This window comes from Ambystoma mexicanum, chromosome 4p (genome assembly GCF_040938575.1).
Source record: "Ambystoma mexicanum isolate Mex_15411 chromosome 4p, UKY_AmexF1_1, whole genome shotgun sequence".
NCBI classification, from domain to species: domain Eukaryota; kingdom Metazoa; phylum Chordata; class Amphibia; order Caudata; family Ambystomatidae; genus Ambystoma; species Ambystoma mexicanum.
In genome coordinates this window covers 805,991,852-806,009,635 of record NC_090927.1, presented here as the reverse complement: position 1 = coordinate 806,009,635, position 17,784 = coordinate 805,991,852, and the positions used below count along the sequence as shown (strand labels likewise).

Here is a 17,784-nt window from a genome sequence, read left to right as displayed (position 1 = left end):
CGTTGGCTCAGATTGCCACCATGACAGTGTTCCATTAAGCAGGGGCGTAGCAAAAGAAGGCCTGTTTCTAATTTTTTCTTCATGTGTGCCAGTTTCGTCTCGAGCTGAGCAGTGGCCAGGCTCCAGGAGAAGCATAAGTCACCCGACATACTGAGTGGTGCAGCTAGGTATGCGGGTGTGTGATCAGTGCTGACCTTATAGGTGATGCAAGCAGTCCTGAAATAATTATGGCTGGATGGGAAGACAGTTCAGCTCCTTTTGGATGGGAGAAATGTTGCTGACTTGCCTGTTTCTTGTTATGAGTCATGCCACATCATGTTGCCAGAACACAGTTAAGGTTTGCGTGCTTACCATGATGGATAAGCCAGCATAGTTCACAGTCAGGATCAGTAAGTGTATCAAATACATACAACGCTAATCACATAAGGCAGTGGGGAAACATGTTTAGATAACTGCCATATACATCTGATGTCTCAAAACCACTGTTGAGGTACCTACAAACACTGACATTAATGGGGGGGGGGCTAACACACCTGGCCCGAAAGGGACGCCAAACCTCACCTAAAACTAAGGAACATGGGCAAAGTGACGGAGGATAGCACAGGAGCAACGCACTGGTCTTGGAAGCAAGACCACACAGAGCAACAGAGGTTCAAATCCGGGATCCGCACTTAGAAACCAAACTTAAGCATGGTATTGGGCACGTTATAAAAAAACAATTAAATAAAGAAAAAAAAATAACTCTCAGGTAGGGGTGGGCAGGCTGACAAAAAGGTCCACACACGTCTCTCTAGAAAACACTGAAAAATGTATACTTTAATTATGCTACACATATGTGTCAGGTCAAATAAGTACTTAGCACATAACACACAGTGCTAAAACATAGTACAATTAAAATACAGTTAATGTCTAAAGACTCTCCACACCCCACTACTTGTATGTGGGCCCACTATCTGCGGTAGGCACCTAACATACATTAACAGGGGGTGGGGAGAAACAGGGAAGGTACAATCCCACATGGCCCTGCACAATTAGACACAGTGGGCCTCATGACAAGGTTGCCGGAAACCCGCCAGTGTTTCAGGTGGGTTGCTGGCAACCTCGTATTACTGTTACCACCACCTGACATCCCAGTGTTACCGGGATATGACAGGCGGCAGTACGGTAAGTTCTCATTCCCATGGAGTCCCATAGGACATTATGGGGATGGGAACCCTAAAGCACCATTACAGTGTTGGTGCTTCGGTGAAAAACCTGCCAGTCGGGGCCTGAACCCGCAGCAGGATTATATGATATGGGATTTATAACGCGTCTATACGCAAGTGTTTCAAGGCGCACCGCAGCAAGGGAGGGGAAACAGAGGGAAGACAGAGACAGCAATCCTACTAGGCCAAGTGTCATTCAGATCACGCAAGTGCAGGGCAAGGGGGAAGAGGGAAGTGCAAAATGGGAGCGGGGTGGGGACGGTGCAGTACATGGGATAATAGAATAAATAAATAAAAACAATAAGAGAAGTAGGGCAAGCTGGTGGCAAGTGCAACGGTAAGTGCAGACAGCAGTTGTCAAGTGCTGTTGAGAGACTGTAGGGGTACAAAAACAGTACCCAAGTGCGGGGGTAGCCCGGGAGGCAGTTCAGGTGTGTAACTGGATGGGTAGGGGACCTGGGCCCGAGATCAGGAGGTGGCCAGGTAACCAGTAACAGTTTCATCCAGAAATACAACAGGGGAGAGGAGGAGAGCAAGCAGAAGCAAAGAGGAAGGTTTTGAGGTGCTTGCGGAAAAGGAGATGGTTCTCCTCAAGTTTCAGGGAGGCTGTTCAAGAGGGAGGCCCCAGCCGAAGAAAGATCTACCACCAACTCGTTGCTTGGAGAAGCGACTGACCCTGAGGGAGTTGGAGGTGGATGAGCAAAGTGCTCGAGAAGGAAGATATTTAGGAAGAGATAGTTGAAGGTATTGAGGCCCCAGACCGCAGAAGGCCTTGTGGACAATGCAGAGGGTTTTGAACTTAATCCTTGCAGCCACTGGGAGCCAGTGCAGAGATTTCAGTCCTAGAGAGATATGATCCCTTGGCTTGAGGCCAAGGACAAATCTTGCAGTCCTGTTCTGGATGAGTTGCAGAGGGCAGAGAGTAGAGGCAGGCAGATTTAGAAGGCGGCTGTTGCAATATTCCAGCCTAGAGAGAACCAGAGCTGTGGAGACAGTGAGCTTCTGGGGGAAGGAAAGGAAAGGAAGAATACCTCTGAGGAGGTGCAGTTGGTAGTGTGACTTCTTAGAGACAACATGGATGTGAGGAGAGAAGGAAAGTGTGGAGTCGAAGATGACCCTGAGGTTTTTAGCCTCACAGGTGGGGGCAGGAGGAGGGCCAAGAGAGGCTGCCCAGAGAGTGACAGGAAAAGAGGGAGCGGGTGTGCCGATGAGGAGAATCTCAGTCTTACTGGCATTAAGGCAGAGATCATTGCGGCACACCACTCCTGGGAGAAGAGGTGGCCTAAGGTAGCCTGAAAATGAGCTGAGTGTCATCCGCATAGCACTGAAAGTTGGGGAAGAGAGCTGCAATGCATTCGGCAAGAAGTGCCAGGTATTTGCTGAACAGCCAGGGAGAGAGGTTAGACCCCTGGGGGACACCACAGGTAGAGATAAAGAAAGAGGAAAGGAAGGACCCAAGTTGGACCTGGGAGGGTCAGTCAGAGAGGAAAGAAGTCAGCCACACCAGGGCCTGACCGGTGATACCCAGGTTATCACAGAGACGGTTGAGCAGGATGGCATGGTTGACCATAACAAAGGCCTGCTGGTCGTTCAGTGCCCCTACCGGCAGACTCAAAGTGAGCCGGCCCGGAAAGGGTGTCACTAACTTGTTACCGGCACATTTATTTCCAGACAGGCTAACTTATAATGAGGCCCAGTGCCCTTAAAATGCAACCCACCCCTATAATATAAGGTAGGTCTTAGGCCAGGTTGTCAAAAACTAAAATGTATAGGCCGGGTACAGGAAGAAAAGGGAAGCAGCCATTTTAACCCACCAGCAAAATAGTCTAAAAATCCCTAGGGCCCTCATCCATACTCCACAGGAATTGTGACCTTCTCCAGCACAGTACTAAAAATAATACAGATACACACATGATAAATAAACAAAGTGATAGAGTGCAGGAAACATTTCAGAACCACGTCCAAGAATTGATGAGACATTTAAGAGACAGTTACCTTCGCAAAACACTTCAGGGAAAAATCACCAAAATTAGCTGCAGCATAAAACTACACTCACAATGAGAGAAGTGAAGAGCATGAATTTAAAACATACATTAAAAAACTCTGGCAAGTCCAAAAATTCCAGTTCTTGGTCTACAGCTCACTGAACGTCTTGCGGGTATGGGGAAATGTCCAGGGGCAGGTACGTACCCTGTCAGTGACTTTAAGAGAGTTCCAGAACAAGCAGAACATTCCATAGGAATCAACTGGATAAAGTCAATGGGTCGTCCGCTTGTATTTACGTAAGTGTGTTTTACCCCAAAGGTGTGGATTCTTTGGAAAACATGCGTAGGGAGGATCAGACGAGACCCCAATCAAGCTACCCAGAGGTCGGTTGAAGAACCAGAAGCCCCAGAGAAAAATGCTGCAGAGCAGGAGGACCCCCAATTAAGTCAAATGGAAATGTGGTTAGGACTTGCCTCCAAAGAATCTCGACCATAGACCAGAGGGACTATGAAAGTACATATCAGGAATAACTATCCACCCCAGGAACCAGAGGTATGTACGTATAGGGGAATTTTCAGCAAAAACTGCTTCAGCGCGGTGGAACAACCCGGGTGAGTACAGTTTTCTTTCCCAGGCACTGTTTAGAGGATCTGATGCTCAGGGGCTTGAACCCTGAACCAACAATGACCCCTATGATCAAGGAAAAGAATAAATAGCCTTCCCATGACAATGCCTTTGAGGCCAGGCATGAATATTCTGTTGAGGAAGACTCGGGGAGATGGAGGAACCAGTGAAGATGGATCTGGATGCTCAGTGGACGACAACGGGTGGCAGTCCAACATAAATCACTCCCAGCATGGCGATCATAGCTGCTGCTTCCCTAGCATATCCCAAGGATCAGATCAGATGGGGTGCTGGTGGCCCAACCCACTTCTGCTTGGCAGTAACCTCCATCACAAAGGCGCCAGAGCCTGCCTGGTGGTCAACAGTGGGAACTCGGTGCATGAGAGAAGGCAGTAGGAGAATTCAGGAAGCATGGACTGGACCGCCAGGAACTGAGAAAACCCAACTATGATATTTCCCAAACCACTGCACCCAGCCAGTATGGCCAGATAAGTGTTAAAAACCTACAAGCATGGAGGGAATCGCAGGAAAAACTCCTTCAGCAGTTCCAGCAAGAGAAAGAAGCAAGGACTAAGCAAGGCCATCAGTACCACTGCCGAAATGGGCTGGCCAAAGGCAAGTCCACCCATCACTAGAGCGGGCGGGGGAAAAAGGTCCTGATGACCGACCATACTGTTTCGTCAGTAGAAATGCCACTATGCCCAGATCATCCACACAGAAATTGAGAGAGAGGGACCTGCAATGGTTCAATGTGATAGTCCTGCATATTGAAGGCTGCACGCAAATCTGCAGGCAGAGTTCATCCAGCTGATTTTGGACGCCCTTCAATTGTGGGATTATGACATTTTTTCGGGCGGTTCCACACCCTGCCAGTGTGAACCCTCCAGCCACGATCCCCTGCCTGCCTTCAACCCTCACCATCTCCCGCGTCAGTAGGATTCCTTTAAATCAGGGCTTTATCTCCCTACACTTAGCCTACACTTAGCCCATCTATTCCCAACCAAAAACATTCACCCTCTACCTTCCACAGACACACACACGCTTACACAACACACACATACACCCACCGCCCCTACCAAGCTAACATAATTTCCCAGAAACAGAGAGAGACAGACACTCACACACAATCAAATACACAGATGTTTAACACTTACCTGGGATGCTGGGACTTCCATGTTCCGGGCGTGCCTGCCTGTCAGCACCTGTGTGCAATTTTGTGCGGCAAAGTTCATGATCAGTCAATTTAGAAAGATCACTCTGACTGTTCTCAGAGTGGTCTTTCTAAATTTAACATGTATGTTTTTGTATTTAAAAAAAATATGTTTTCACTCGGGACACCTACAATTGTCTAAACCAGTTTAAACACATTCAGAGGCAGTCATGTGGCCTCACAAGGAGCAGACATGGTCAAAATGGCCATTGTGTGCCTTCCTTTGGGTTGATCTGAACAACAGAAGCAGTACAATGCCAAATGGCTGAGCGCAGGATTTGCGTCAATGTCTACCAAAAAGGTACATTTGGTTACCAATGCTGTAAAATGATTTGCACACCTGGGGACGCCAAAACTAAAGTACAGCAAGCTGCCAGCAACCTATTCCCTAAAACCAATATAGGGTGATATAATCACTCTAGGGCCAACACGGGGTGCCTGAGCAGCAGCCCTGTGGATAGGCACCTTAGGGGTAATCCTATGCCATATACAGTAAGTAATTTAAAAGGGTTGCAATAGCATGGGGACTTCAGGAGAAGAACCTGTTGCCGCCACAAATAAATCAGCGATCCAACAAATAAATGAAAAAAACAACATTTAAAGGGCCCTAAAAAGTGACCATAGAATCACCCAAAATAGGAATTATGTCTTGACAGTGATTGCAGGGAACAGAAAAGAGTGGCCTATTAGTTATAGGTATCTGTGAGATATAGCCGCAGGATGAAAATGGGAACAATGTCAACAGCTGGCTGAGGTCGCATTCTCTTTAAGCCTTGCGAGAGGGCCTCTAACCCAGGCAGAAGGGAGAATGTGTACTCTTACGCTTTATGTTTAGTCCTAATGGATCGCCAAGAGGACAGAAATGAACCCCTCTGTGCTGCTGCACTGTGCTTGGGCCTAGACTGTGGTTTAGAGTACGGCACTAAAAGTACGTGACTTGACTGAACCTAGATAAGAATGAAGACATGTGGTGAGGCAATAGAAGAGTGAGGTTCTTACAGGGATTTAGAACCTGAAGAAACGGGAGAAAGGGGAGCCCAGGAATGTAACAGTGGTCACTCCTCCTTTCTCATGGTGCTGCTCCATTGAAGAGGGTGAAGCATTGTGCAATACTTTACCTGGGCAGATGAACTTGGAACAATGATTTACTCTAAAAGGTCAATAAGGAGAGTATCAAAATATAAGAACTCTTCCATTCCCAGATTCAGGAGGATGGTTACTCAAGACACGTGCTGGAAACAATAGCGATGAATTGAACACTTGGGGTGGTGTTTTATGGCCTAATGAAATAAGATGACAAACACTGATCTTCTTGAAAGAGAAAGAAATAATGGAGGCCCAGCCTAGGCCGCTGATTTACTGTGGATTTAGAGATGTAGTAACTGTCAATGGGCAAATAGGTTACCCTGCATGGTGTCATCAGTGTAACTGGTTTGCGTGTAGTTGCACTGCCACGTTATATGCATTGTCTGAAGAGTCAGGTGACATCGTCCTGGAAATTAGAAGAAGACATTTGGCTCCCACACCTAAACCCAGAAAACGACTGCAAGTCCCCACAACACTGTATAGGTTAAATCGGCTATGCCATATGGGTATATGTATTGCTATAAAGTAAAACCAATGACCCGAGGTACTCGGACGAGGAGACTGTGTCTAGAGGAAAGAAGAGCTGGATATCAAATACAGGACTTTAGTCCCTCGTCTATGTCTGTTAAATATACTAACAATAAAAGAGAAGATGGACAGAGTCCATGTTGTTGTGGCTGGAGGTGGAGGAGTAGCAAATGCGAGTTGGAGAAAGACACTAGTTGTAGGAGAATTAGTGGTAGTAGGGTGCAGAGGAACTGGCAGCCTCAACGACCTGAAGCAGACCAGAAAAAAGTGGCAGGCACCCCCACACAGGAGTCTGACAGCAGAGACACCAGGATTTCCCTAAAGTCAGCAGATGAGGAGACCGCTGCACGGTCACCAGGGCAGCCATCACCAGATTTTTCCCTCTGGTCCCAACAGTGTCAAAGAGCCAGTGCCAGAAGCCAAGCAAGTAGATATACTTGATCATGGGAACCTAGTGGGAAAAGGTGGAGAACCAAGTCCAAAAGTAATACCTGGCCTACCCCTCTAAAACAGGGCCTCTTTCTCATACCAGTGAAACGAAAGGGTAGTAAAGCTGACAGTGCTTGACAGAGAAGCCGAACATCTGTATCAAAGAGCAGAGGAGAGACAACCTTCATTAAGCTTTTCCCACAGCGAAAGAAATAAAGGAAAGACCAGAGAAGAGGATTGTCCCCAAAGGCACTATAAAGCCCACTACTCCGGGAAGAAGATCTCTTCCCAAATAGTGGCTGGTTAACAAACAAGAGAAACCACTTTGTACATTATTTTGGGAGTACAATGTCTTATTTGGACATTTTCGTTCAACAGTGGATATTAAGGTAACAGTGTGGACGTTTGAATTACATAACCTTCATTGTAGGTTTGGCAGGAAAGACCAAGGATGAGGATTGTCCCGTTGGCAATAAGTTAACATTCTGAACGTCTATCAGGAGGGAGGTCATTTCCTTATATAAGGGGTGTATTGGCACCTCGATACTCGGTATTATTTTCCACTGTAGTAGTTTTGGATAGTAGGGGAGTGTGAGGGTCAGAGTAGGTTTTTGGGCACAGAACCGTGGCCATTAATTTTTAACATCCTGATGACTGTCACGTGGGTTTGTTTTGCTGAGGCAGCGAAACCCCTCATAGAGTTGGGGCTGGTGAGGCTTCTCTTTTCCTTCCCCTTTTATCATTTAAATAAAAGCATTTGTGAAACCAACCCAGTGTCCGTCTCCTTACTCCGGCCCCTCACAATTGCGACTTTCATTCTTCACTATACCCCTGGCAGTCAGCCGTATCCTGCGCGGTCTGTGAATCTTTACCGGCTGCACTAAGTGCATGGGAGTTTTCCATCTCCATTCCCATGAGAAAATCAGGAGCTTTTAACTGAATTGAGAAATAGCAATTTATCCGTAGGGGTCCTGTCTCTGAATAGGTGGCTGCTATAGAAGGGGTAGTGGGTAATGCTAATTATAACCATTGCCTCTTAACTTTTTCGAAATAACCAAATCAATCTGAAAAGTTACTGCAATTTTTTTTTTCTTTTAATTATTTCATTTGTTATACGTGCCCAGGACCCAGAGGTATCACAGCGCTAAATTACATACATGGGGGGTCATTACGACCCAGGTGCTAAGGGGTTAACGGTGCCGTAAAAGGTTGCGGCGCCGTTAACCCTTTAACGCCTTACTACGAGGTCCCTTTGCGGCTCCCGACCTTAACGGCTGGTCTGGACCAGCCGTTAAGGTAGGGACCCGCAAAGGGACCTTGAACGTAATTACGGACCCGCAATTTGCGGTACCGTAATTACCGCCTTCCCCTTTCCCATTGAGCCCTATGGGGCAAAAATGGGAATGGGGAAGGGCCAGTGGTAAATGGGGAATTACCGTCCCGCCAACCATGGAATGGGGTGGTAATTCCCCATTTCACCATGGCGGAATCGGTAAGTTACCGGCGTTAACCATGGCGCTAATAGCGCCATTGGTTAACGCCGGGGTTGTAATGAGGGCCATGGTTGCAGAACAGTACAGAGTTTAGGTTCACGGTGGTTACAGCGATAGTTACGCACGGAATGCAAGGAGGGATGGTTTGTTTCTGACTGTGGGTGGAGCGTGTTCCATAATGTGGGAGCAGTGACAGTGAAGCAGGAGCCCCCTGATCGTTTTCTGGTGAATCTAGGTGTAATACGTGAGAGGGAGGTTTAATATAATGATTAAGGAAGAGGAAGTATTGCATGCATGCGCGCACCCCCAAGAAGGAGCCCTGGATCATGAGGAGAGTCTGAAGAAAAGGGGAGGAAGCAGCCTTGGGGGCTCCTCGTTTGCTCCTCAGTTGCCAAGATATGCATATAGCTAAAATGGTACACATGACAGTAGCATTTTAATATCTTTGCTATCAGAGATAAAACGCCTCTGTATTCAACCGCATACTTACTCGTACGATGAATGGCAGCATTTGTAGTGGATTTTGTGGTAGACAATTATCCTAGCATCTGAAAAAGAACACAGTGCAATTAACAAGTGAACTTCTCATGAATAACAGCGTCAACGTATTTTTGGGCTGCGCTGTCAGATCAATGCATTAGACGCTATAAACGGCGAAAGTACTGCATGCCAGGACTGGGAATCCTGTGTTGGATTGCAGTCAGAATGTGGGGTCACGCCACCAGATCTGAAAGGGTTAAACAGAGCCAAAGCCATGATATTATCCCTGTTGAAAGAGGCTGCCCTTACTGAGCCTTGCCCTATCAGAGCTTATGAACCAGGGATGTAATGACGCGGTCTAATGCTCAATAAAGCTCTGATCCAGGTGCACCCCCAGAAAGTCAGCTGACCCCTTCTATCCATATTGATAACTCTTGGAAATCCTTATTTGGGAAATTGGCACCTCCATGAATGTAAGACCCATATTTGTATAGACAGGCCCATATAATATATACATTTGAACTCACTCGTTTTGTGCAGTGGTATTTTGTAACAGGCAAGGGAAATGAGATAAAGGGAAGAAAGAGGGAAATAACGAAAGAGAGAAAGAAAAAGAGAGAGAGCGAGAAAGAAAGAAAGAATGAAAGAAAGAAAGAAAGAAAGAAAGAAAGAAAGAAAGAAAGAAAGAAAGAAAGAAAGAAAGAAAGAAAGAAAGAAAGAAAGAAAGAAAGAAAGAAAGAAAGAAAGAATATGGAAACTTTATTGAATAACCCTGTCCTGGCTAAGAAGAAATTCTTCCAAGCGGACTGGATTGCCACCATTGATAAGATGAGGTCATACTCTCTTTAGCTAATTTGTCGAAGTATGATAAACCCATAGGCTCATTACCATTTTATTTAAAGAAATCTCGAAATCTGCAATGAAGACAGAATTTTCGACGGTTCCGGTTAAACCTTCTCCAGACTAATCAGCTTCTGGATAAACGCTCCACGATGCAGGAAATGTCTGGGTTTTGTACTTTATGTAACGCAAAAAAAGAAATGCAAACTTTAAAGCATTATGTCATATCCTGCACTACATTTACGCAAATGAGAACCTCGATTTTGGGACATTTTATACACGATCCAAGATGGCCGTGTAAGGAACGTTTAGCTTGAGAATGTTTGGCTAGTTGGCGTCAGACCGCAATGACTCCGGCGGTATTGAGATTTTTTAAAAGTATTGATTTTGGATTGTTTAGAAAAATTCCGAGAAAGAAATTTGCTACGTTGCAATTTTTAGGGTTCCATTTTATTTTTATTGGAATATACTGATGTATGTATAAGGAAATGAATGTAATGTATTTAATGTGCTTTTTTCTGAAAACACTTCCTTTTTAAGTATTGAAATCTTGTTTCTTTTATCTTTGTATCTAATTGAAAGGCTCATTTATGTAACCATGAACAATAAAAAAATGAAAAAAGAAAACATTAGAAGGAATATATTCGTTTGCCCAACTGACCCCCGGGATAGTCAATAAATGACCAGGTAATCGACTCATTGGTGTGATTGCCATGAAATGGTCATGGCCAGCTATTCTCCCATTGACCAGGTATTGCCACAAAGTACCCAAGTGCTTGCCCACTCCCAGCAATTGCCAGGTAGAAAGATATGTCTCTCTTTGCTGAAGATAGTACCACATTTCCAGAACCTGTCCAGGTACTTACTCTGTTGGCAATGACTACCACCAAACGACCCTGCGCCCATGGGTAGGGATTGCCACTAAATGCACAGGTTTCATCGATTGTGGCAAAAGAAAAGCAGAGGTAACTATTATATTCTCTAGTATTAGGCTAGTGTGCCCTGGCAGTTGCCCCCTGCCTAGGATAGACAACAAGTCAAAGAGTGCCCCGTTGCTAAGATTTCCCCTGAACTTCCTAGGTACTGCCCTTCCCGGGGTCATGCCCGGTTGCCAGGGATGGCATGCATAAATAGCCGAACCAATGGCTGGGAATAGCTAAGTCTCTTCTTAACTAAGCAGCCTATTCATGAGACAGGCTTTTCTTTTTAAGGCTGGCAACTGCTCAGATTGATAACGTGCCACTCAGCAGATGCCCCCTCAGTCTTGATGAGTGAAAGTATTTTGAAATCTGGTGACTTCTCATTCGTGGCTTGGTTGCGCGCCCAAACACGCTCGCCTTCCGGGAACTGACATGTCATACTTGTTCTTTTTTGGCGCATGTTTTTGTCATTTTTGGACTGGCATTCAAATGTGATTCATCGTGCATGGCTGCAATATGGCAGCCTCCAACTTCCCTTCAGTAAATCTGTCAGTAAACAGATGTGAAGAGTCAGTGGGAAACTGAACTGAAAATGTCGTTGGAAAAAGTAGACGTTTCCAAAACACACATGTTTTTTCATGCTTTAGCTGAACATGCATATATGATTTGAAAAAAGAAATGCAAACTTTCAAAAAAGTTTTCCAGACTGTGAGAAACGATAATCCAGAACAAAGAGAAATGTGCAGCCTGCTCACAAATGCAGCCAGATAGTGCACACATCACAGCCTCTCCCATGAGATCACTATGTGCTGGGCCAATTGACTGTATTCTGGCCTACCCAATGAAAGCATATCCCATATGTGGCTGCTATTGCAGTGGGTGGCGCCCTGCTGCTCTCCACATACTAGAAATCTCATTCCACAAACTACAAATCTCATCCACTCAGTGTTCGCTATGCCAGCTAGGGTTGATGGGATTTATAGTCCAAAACATCTGGAGAGCCAAAGGTTGCAGGCCACATGCTATGGTTGCTATGGGACCAGGTCTTAAGACATGTGAGGGGATATGCGCCAGCGAGTCGCGCCTGTTACAACAAACAGTTCCTTTGATTCGCCAGGAGGATCTGATTGCTGTAGGAGGGGACACCTGCAGGTGCAGGTTCTGTGCAGTCCATTCCTTCCCAATTACCTATTGAACTCTAAGCCGATAATGACATGCCTACTTGCTCGCACCCTTAACATGGAAGAGAGGGGTGGAGCCTTCTGACATTAGCAGTCTTTGGCTCGCCTCCACTCATTTAGGCCCACAATCCTATTGACGAGGACAGGCCATTTTTTTTAAAGTATTGATATTGGATTGTTTAGATAAAGTCCAGGAAAGAGTTTAGATAAAGTCTGGGAAAATTAGAGTGCTGGTGCACTCTAATTTGTACACGCGAGGCCTGAGACCCCCAAATGTGTACCTGCTTCCTCATAGCATAACCACAAAACTTAAATCCATTTCTCCAGAGTGTCTGGACCATTTGGCACCACAAGTAAAAATAAGGGCACCTGGCGGAGTCCTGATATACCCAGGGGGGCACCTATATAATAATCAAAGAAATCAGGATGTGAGATCCTACAAATCAGCTATGGTTCTGAACAGAAGAGTTTATTTCAGAAAACCACAAGTGTTATTGTTCAATTAGTTTACATAGCTTTCGATAAGCATGAAAGGCTTAAAAGGAACGGACAATAGTGATTGAGTTTGGTGGAAATGCAGATTGAGTATTTACCTCTTTTGTGTTGAGGTACAGAGTTCCACCTAAAGGCACAGTGGTATACAACAGTTGGAGAAACATGTATTTATACAATAGTGCACCCGGAACATAGGGTGGTCCAGGGTACCGTAAACACGGGGAGAACACAACATAATCTACAAGATATACACGAAAAAGGGTATTTGCAGTTGTGTCACTGAGGATCGACACAGGTGTGTTTTGGCCAGGAAGGCAGAATTGTTGCCTGGATGGTATTGGCCTTCTTCAGGATGAGCACCAAGTGTGGTGTAGTCCGTTTTGTCTGTGAATAGAGAAGGAATTGTAAGGATCTCGGGGTCTAATTGTGTTATTTAGTGTTTCATAACTGTGGCCTAGTGTTGCCATATCGAAGGACAGCTTACCTGCTGCTGTGTTAGCAGTGGTGATGCTATACAGAATCATCCAAGGGAAATGCTGGATGGTAGGTGCAGGGAATGCACTGGGGGAGCCGTGGGTTCCTGAGGTAACGATTTGGTCAGACGAGGGACCTTCCTAGGCCCTCTTCTAGCCGATTGGATCCTGACCAAATCGTTACCTCAGGAACCCACGGCTCCCCCAGTGTATTCCCTGCACCTACCATCCAGCATTTCCCTTGGAGACCCACTTACGAGATTCATGAAGGACCAGGCCACCAGTCTCAGCGGCAGTGGGGTGATTAGTAGGGAAGAGAAAGAGGGAAAGAGGTAGAGAAAGGCAGGGTTTTGAGAAGTATCCGGAACTTAAGAAGGTCCAGCTCAAGTCTGAAAGGGGCAGGGAGGCTGCTTGGAGAAGCGTTTGACAAGCAGAGAGTTGGAGTTAGAGCAGAGGACTCTAATCGGCAAGTATTTAGGGAGGGGCAGATGGAGATACCATGGTCATAGGCCCCAGAAAGTTTTGTGGATACAGAGGGTCTTGAATTTGATCCTTGATGTCACCGGGGGCCAGTGGAGAGATTGTAGGACTGGAGAGATATGGTCCCTGGGCTTGATGCCAAGGATAAGTCATGCAGTCCTATTCTGGATCAGCTGAAGGGGGTGAAGAGAGGAAAGCTGGAGATTGAGGAAGACTCTGTTGCAGTAGTCCAGCATAGAGAGGACCAGATCTCTGGAAACGTTGAGCTTCTGGGGAAAGGTGAGGAAAGGGAGAATGCCTCTATGACTGGCATGTTCCCGTGCCATTGACAGTCTGGTTTGGGGATGCTGGGAGCAGTAGTCCAAGACATCTGGAGAATCAAATATGTCATGAAATTCAAGGATTTCATCTTTGAATTTAGTGACATGTTTTTTCACCGAGGTGCCTCAGAGAATAACAACAGAATACATCCTATTGTCTTTGGATAATTGCCGTTTGTCTTTTCAGAAGACCACTCTTTGCCACCAGCCTTTTCTTCAAATCATTGGCAGACCTGGATCTTGATCCTGGTGGAACATAAAGGGGCCTCTACTGAAAAGATGAGAAATGCTGGTCACATGCCCCACATTGATCTCTCTCGCCAGCCTTATCTGGAGGCAGCTGGGAATTAACAACCCCTCACTCTGTGTTTTATATCACATTTCCCACAAGAGAATCCATGTTACTCAGCTCCCCCACCCCTGTCCCCCGCATCAGCCGACTTGTCCTTTCATGTCCTTCTCCACATCTGCGGATGTCTGACAGCTTCCTTCACCTCTTGGGCCTGGATCAAGGATCAGCATGTCGCCAGTTGTTGCATATGAAAGATCCTCGAGGCAGCCGGTAAGGCATAAACAAGTTCCTTTATTCACTTTCTTCATGTTAAGTCATCAGGTGTAAGGAACAGAACAGGAGCTGAGAGGGAAGACCACTAGCTCCCACCACCCAGGCTACATGGTGCCAACTGCCATGGGTGAACACACATTAACACAACAACATTCCAATACTAACAGAACATTCCAGCTATGACATCACGCAGTCCCTGCAAACACCAGACAGAACAGAACACATAACACATTGAAGAAGCCACAACGCCTGCCCCATTCTTTGTTAAATATGTCCCACTTTTTAGAGGCTCATCTCTGGCCCTCCAGTGACTGCCTTCTTAAGGGTCGCTAAGCCAGACGTCTTTTTCTCTTGGATATGAGTTTCATGTCTTCCCATGTCATTTTACAACTCTCTATTCTAAATTGGACTGACATCTGCTCCTTGCCACTTTTACATCAAGACCCCCTCCCTTTCAGTGGCAAAAAATACCAGACTCCAAGGCGGTTATATTGTGGGGCCAGTGATGAAAATATGCAGGCAAAACCGGTGTCAATAATGGCATCTGGAAGAAGCTGAAAAATGCCTTTCGTGCAAACCTTTGAGTGTTACCCAGTTACTGCCTGTTTTGATTTATTCTACAATATGAGTCGGGCTGTCAGTACCTGGCAGAGAGGTAGTAAGTGTGCCCACTTCTTAGCCGGGTGTTCATCTGGCAGCAGGTGGCATCTATCATAGCCGATGTCTGTATCTTGAATAAGGCTTTATAGTCCCTGGCCGTGCTTATTTCAAAGGTCAAGTACATGCATCAGTTTCGGTCTCTAGTTCGTCAATAATGCCCCGCTTCCACAAGGCTTAAACTACACAGTATACAGTGGGGGAGCAGAGGGCGAAAGTGGAAGTCATGAAGCCTCCGGGAAAACGTTGTTTTACCTCCAATATAGTCCTGGGCCAGCAGTGCAGGGTGATTGGTCAAGGGGGGCATGGTGCCCTTTGAGACTCTGAGGGCATCACGCAGCTAGTCAGGATGAGCAGAAAGATAGATTAGCAGGAGAGAGGGAAAGAGAAGGAGGAGGAGAAAAGGAAGGTCTTGAGCAGAAATCGGCCAAGGCTAGAGCAAGGGGAAACAATGCTGTCCTTAATGGTTCTAGAGGAGCAGGGGAGCACTTGTTTGGATGAAACTTACATAGATAGGAATTGTCTAGAAACATCATCAGGTGATATAGCAGAGAAGGAGAGGAGAGAGAAGGGGGCTAAATGGGGCTGAGAGAGGTAGAGGGAGAAAGATGAGGAGAAGAGGAAAGTGAGAACAGGATGTCCTAGGTCTCAGTGGTGAAATGAGAAGCCAGGGCCGTGAAGAGAGCCTGGGAAGGTACAGGAGCGGTAGAGACTGCAGTCGGATTGACTCCTTGCATATTTTAGAATGTTTGGCCATGCTGTTAGTAGCCGCAGAGACATGGGCTTGAATGTGGACCCTCTTCTTAGAGAAGATAGAGTTTCTATAATATCTTTGGAGCAGACGGCATGTCAGTTTATCAGAGGATGTGCCCGAAGCCCTCCACTTCCGCTCAGCTGCTCTGCAATTGCGTTTCAGATCGGCCAGGTCAGAGTCATACCAAGAATTGCACTTGGAGGCAGGCTTCAGGCAGATGCTCTTAATGGGGGCAAGGATATCAAGCGCTTTGGAGACAGAGAGATGAAGGCTGGAGAGGGCTGAGTCAGAGTGGGCGCCAGCTACAGGGGTAGGAGCAGGAGGAGAGAAAGTGGAGGCAAAAGCAGCCCCTGACACTCACTTTATCGGTCGAATGACCACGAAGGAAGGTGGCAGTGCTGGGGCAGGTTTTGCCAGGGGGACAGGTAGTTTCAGGTGACAGGAAAGCAGGTCAGTCCAAGAGAGTGGAGTAGTGAGAGGGTTAGAGAGGGAGATGTCTGAAGAGATGAAGACATTCAAGGTGTGTCCGGCTGAGTGTGTGAGGGAAGAATAGAGAGGGAGAGAGAGTCGCATAGGTTGCGGATAAGCCCAGAGACGGGGTCAGATGAGTCCAAGTGGATGTTGAATTCCCAGAGGAAGAGAAGCTGAGAGGTAGAGACAAGTAAAGAGGAGGTCAGATCAGCCCATTGAGAGAGGGGGAGGGCTACATGGCCAGGTGGCCTGTAGATGGTGGCCAAAGTCAGAGAGAGGCCGCGAGAGATAAAGAGCCTGCAGACTAGGCCTGAGTGGGAATGATAGAGGCAGGAACCCACTCAGGAAGGATTAGGGTCACTCCATCCCCAGGTCAATTCGTCCTGGGGTTGAAGAGGATCTCGAGGAGAGTGTCAAATCTTGTGACAGAGCTGGCCGTGAACCATGTCTCAGCAAGCGCAAGGACATCCAGGTCAAGATCTGCAAGGAGGTGGCAGATGTCAGGGGAGTGTTTGACAGTAGAGCGAGAGTTCAGATTAGCTACGTGGAGCAGGTTGCCACTTTGAAAGACTTTTGGGGAGGGGTACAGGAGAGAGGTGCACCCCGTGGATGTGGCAGAGGGGCCAAAGAGGGGGCAGAGGTAGAGAGAGGGGGCAACAGGCCCAGAGAGGAGGAAAAGGGGGAGCCAGAGAGGAGGTGGTAGAGGTGGAGGGGAGTAGCTGGGGAGCCGGTGGCAGAGAAGCCAGATAGGTAGAGGAGGTAGGTGGCTGAGGAGCCACAACAGTGGTAGATGGAGTAGCCGGAGAAGGGAGGGCGTTCATGAGACACAGGAATCGCCTTTCAAAGAGGAGGAGGATGGGCAAATGCCCTGGTGCATTGTAGTGCCTTTAGATAGACATTAATGATGGCTTTGGAGTACAGGAAGGAGGTCAAGAGGACCTCCCACCTTGTACCCCCATTAATGGGTGAGGAGGAAAATGGAGAGAGAATTGCGACCATATGTAGGGTCCATAGGTCGGGAGAGGGAACGACAAAGAGGATGTCGATGAGAGTCTGTCTGGAGGAGGCACTGATGTAGGTTTTAGCGATGGGAGGGCATGGATTGGAGACCAGGATATCCCTCTTGAACCTCTTCCTTCCAGACATATTGAGAGTGATAGGATAGGTGATAGAAAAGCAGTTAGAGAAGATGGGTGAAACCGAGAGCCCCATGGAGGGATGCAGTGAGAGAGCAAGGGGAAGAGGGTGGGGAGGAGCAGAAGCACAGGACTACTCCACACAGGATGCACTGGATGGGGACATGAGTGCGGGAGTAGGTGACGCAGAAGGAGGCACTGAAGGAATGCAACAGAATAAAGCATAATCACGTAAGTCTCAACAGTGCCTAGTTCACACTAACACCACGCCAACAGTGCCTAGTGAACACCAACAGTAGCCCACAATAATCGTGGTGCAGAGGAATCTAGAAAGGGGAAAAAGCTTAGTGGAGACCAACATTATTCACCAGTACACAGAAGTGGGGTAGGAATCTAGAGAGGGAAAAGGCCTAGAGAGCACAGCAGACGCAGTGTGCAGAGCACAACCAGG

General features: G+C 46.9%; 1 protein-coding gene across 4 annotated transcripts in view; it reads right to left on the bottom strand.

The window, feature by feature from the left end:
- Nucleotides 1-17,784, bottom strand: part of HTR1E (5-hydroxytryptamine receptor 1E) — a 1,306,842-nt gene that overhangs the window by 361,081 nt on the left and 927,977 nt on the right. For 3 of the 4 annotated variants that reach the window (XM_069606356.1, XM_069606357.1, XM_069606358.1), the window contains one exon: nucleotides 9,052-9,109. The exons of the other annotated variant lie outside the window; for it this stretch is intronic. The gene's annotated coding sequence lies outside the window, so the exon portion shown is untranslated. The remainder of the gene's footprint in view (nucleotides 1-9,051; nucleotides 9,110-17,784) is intronic. 4 annotated transcript variants of the gene reach the window in all.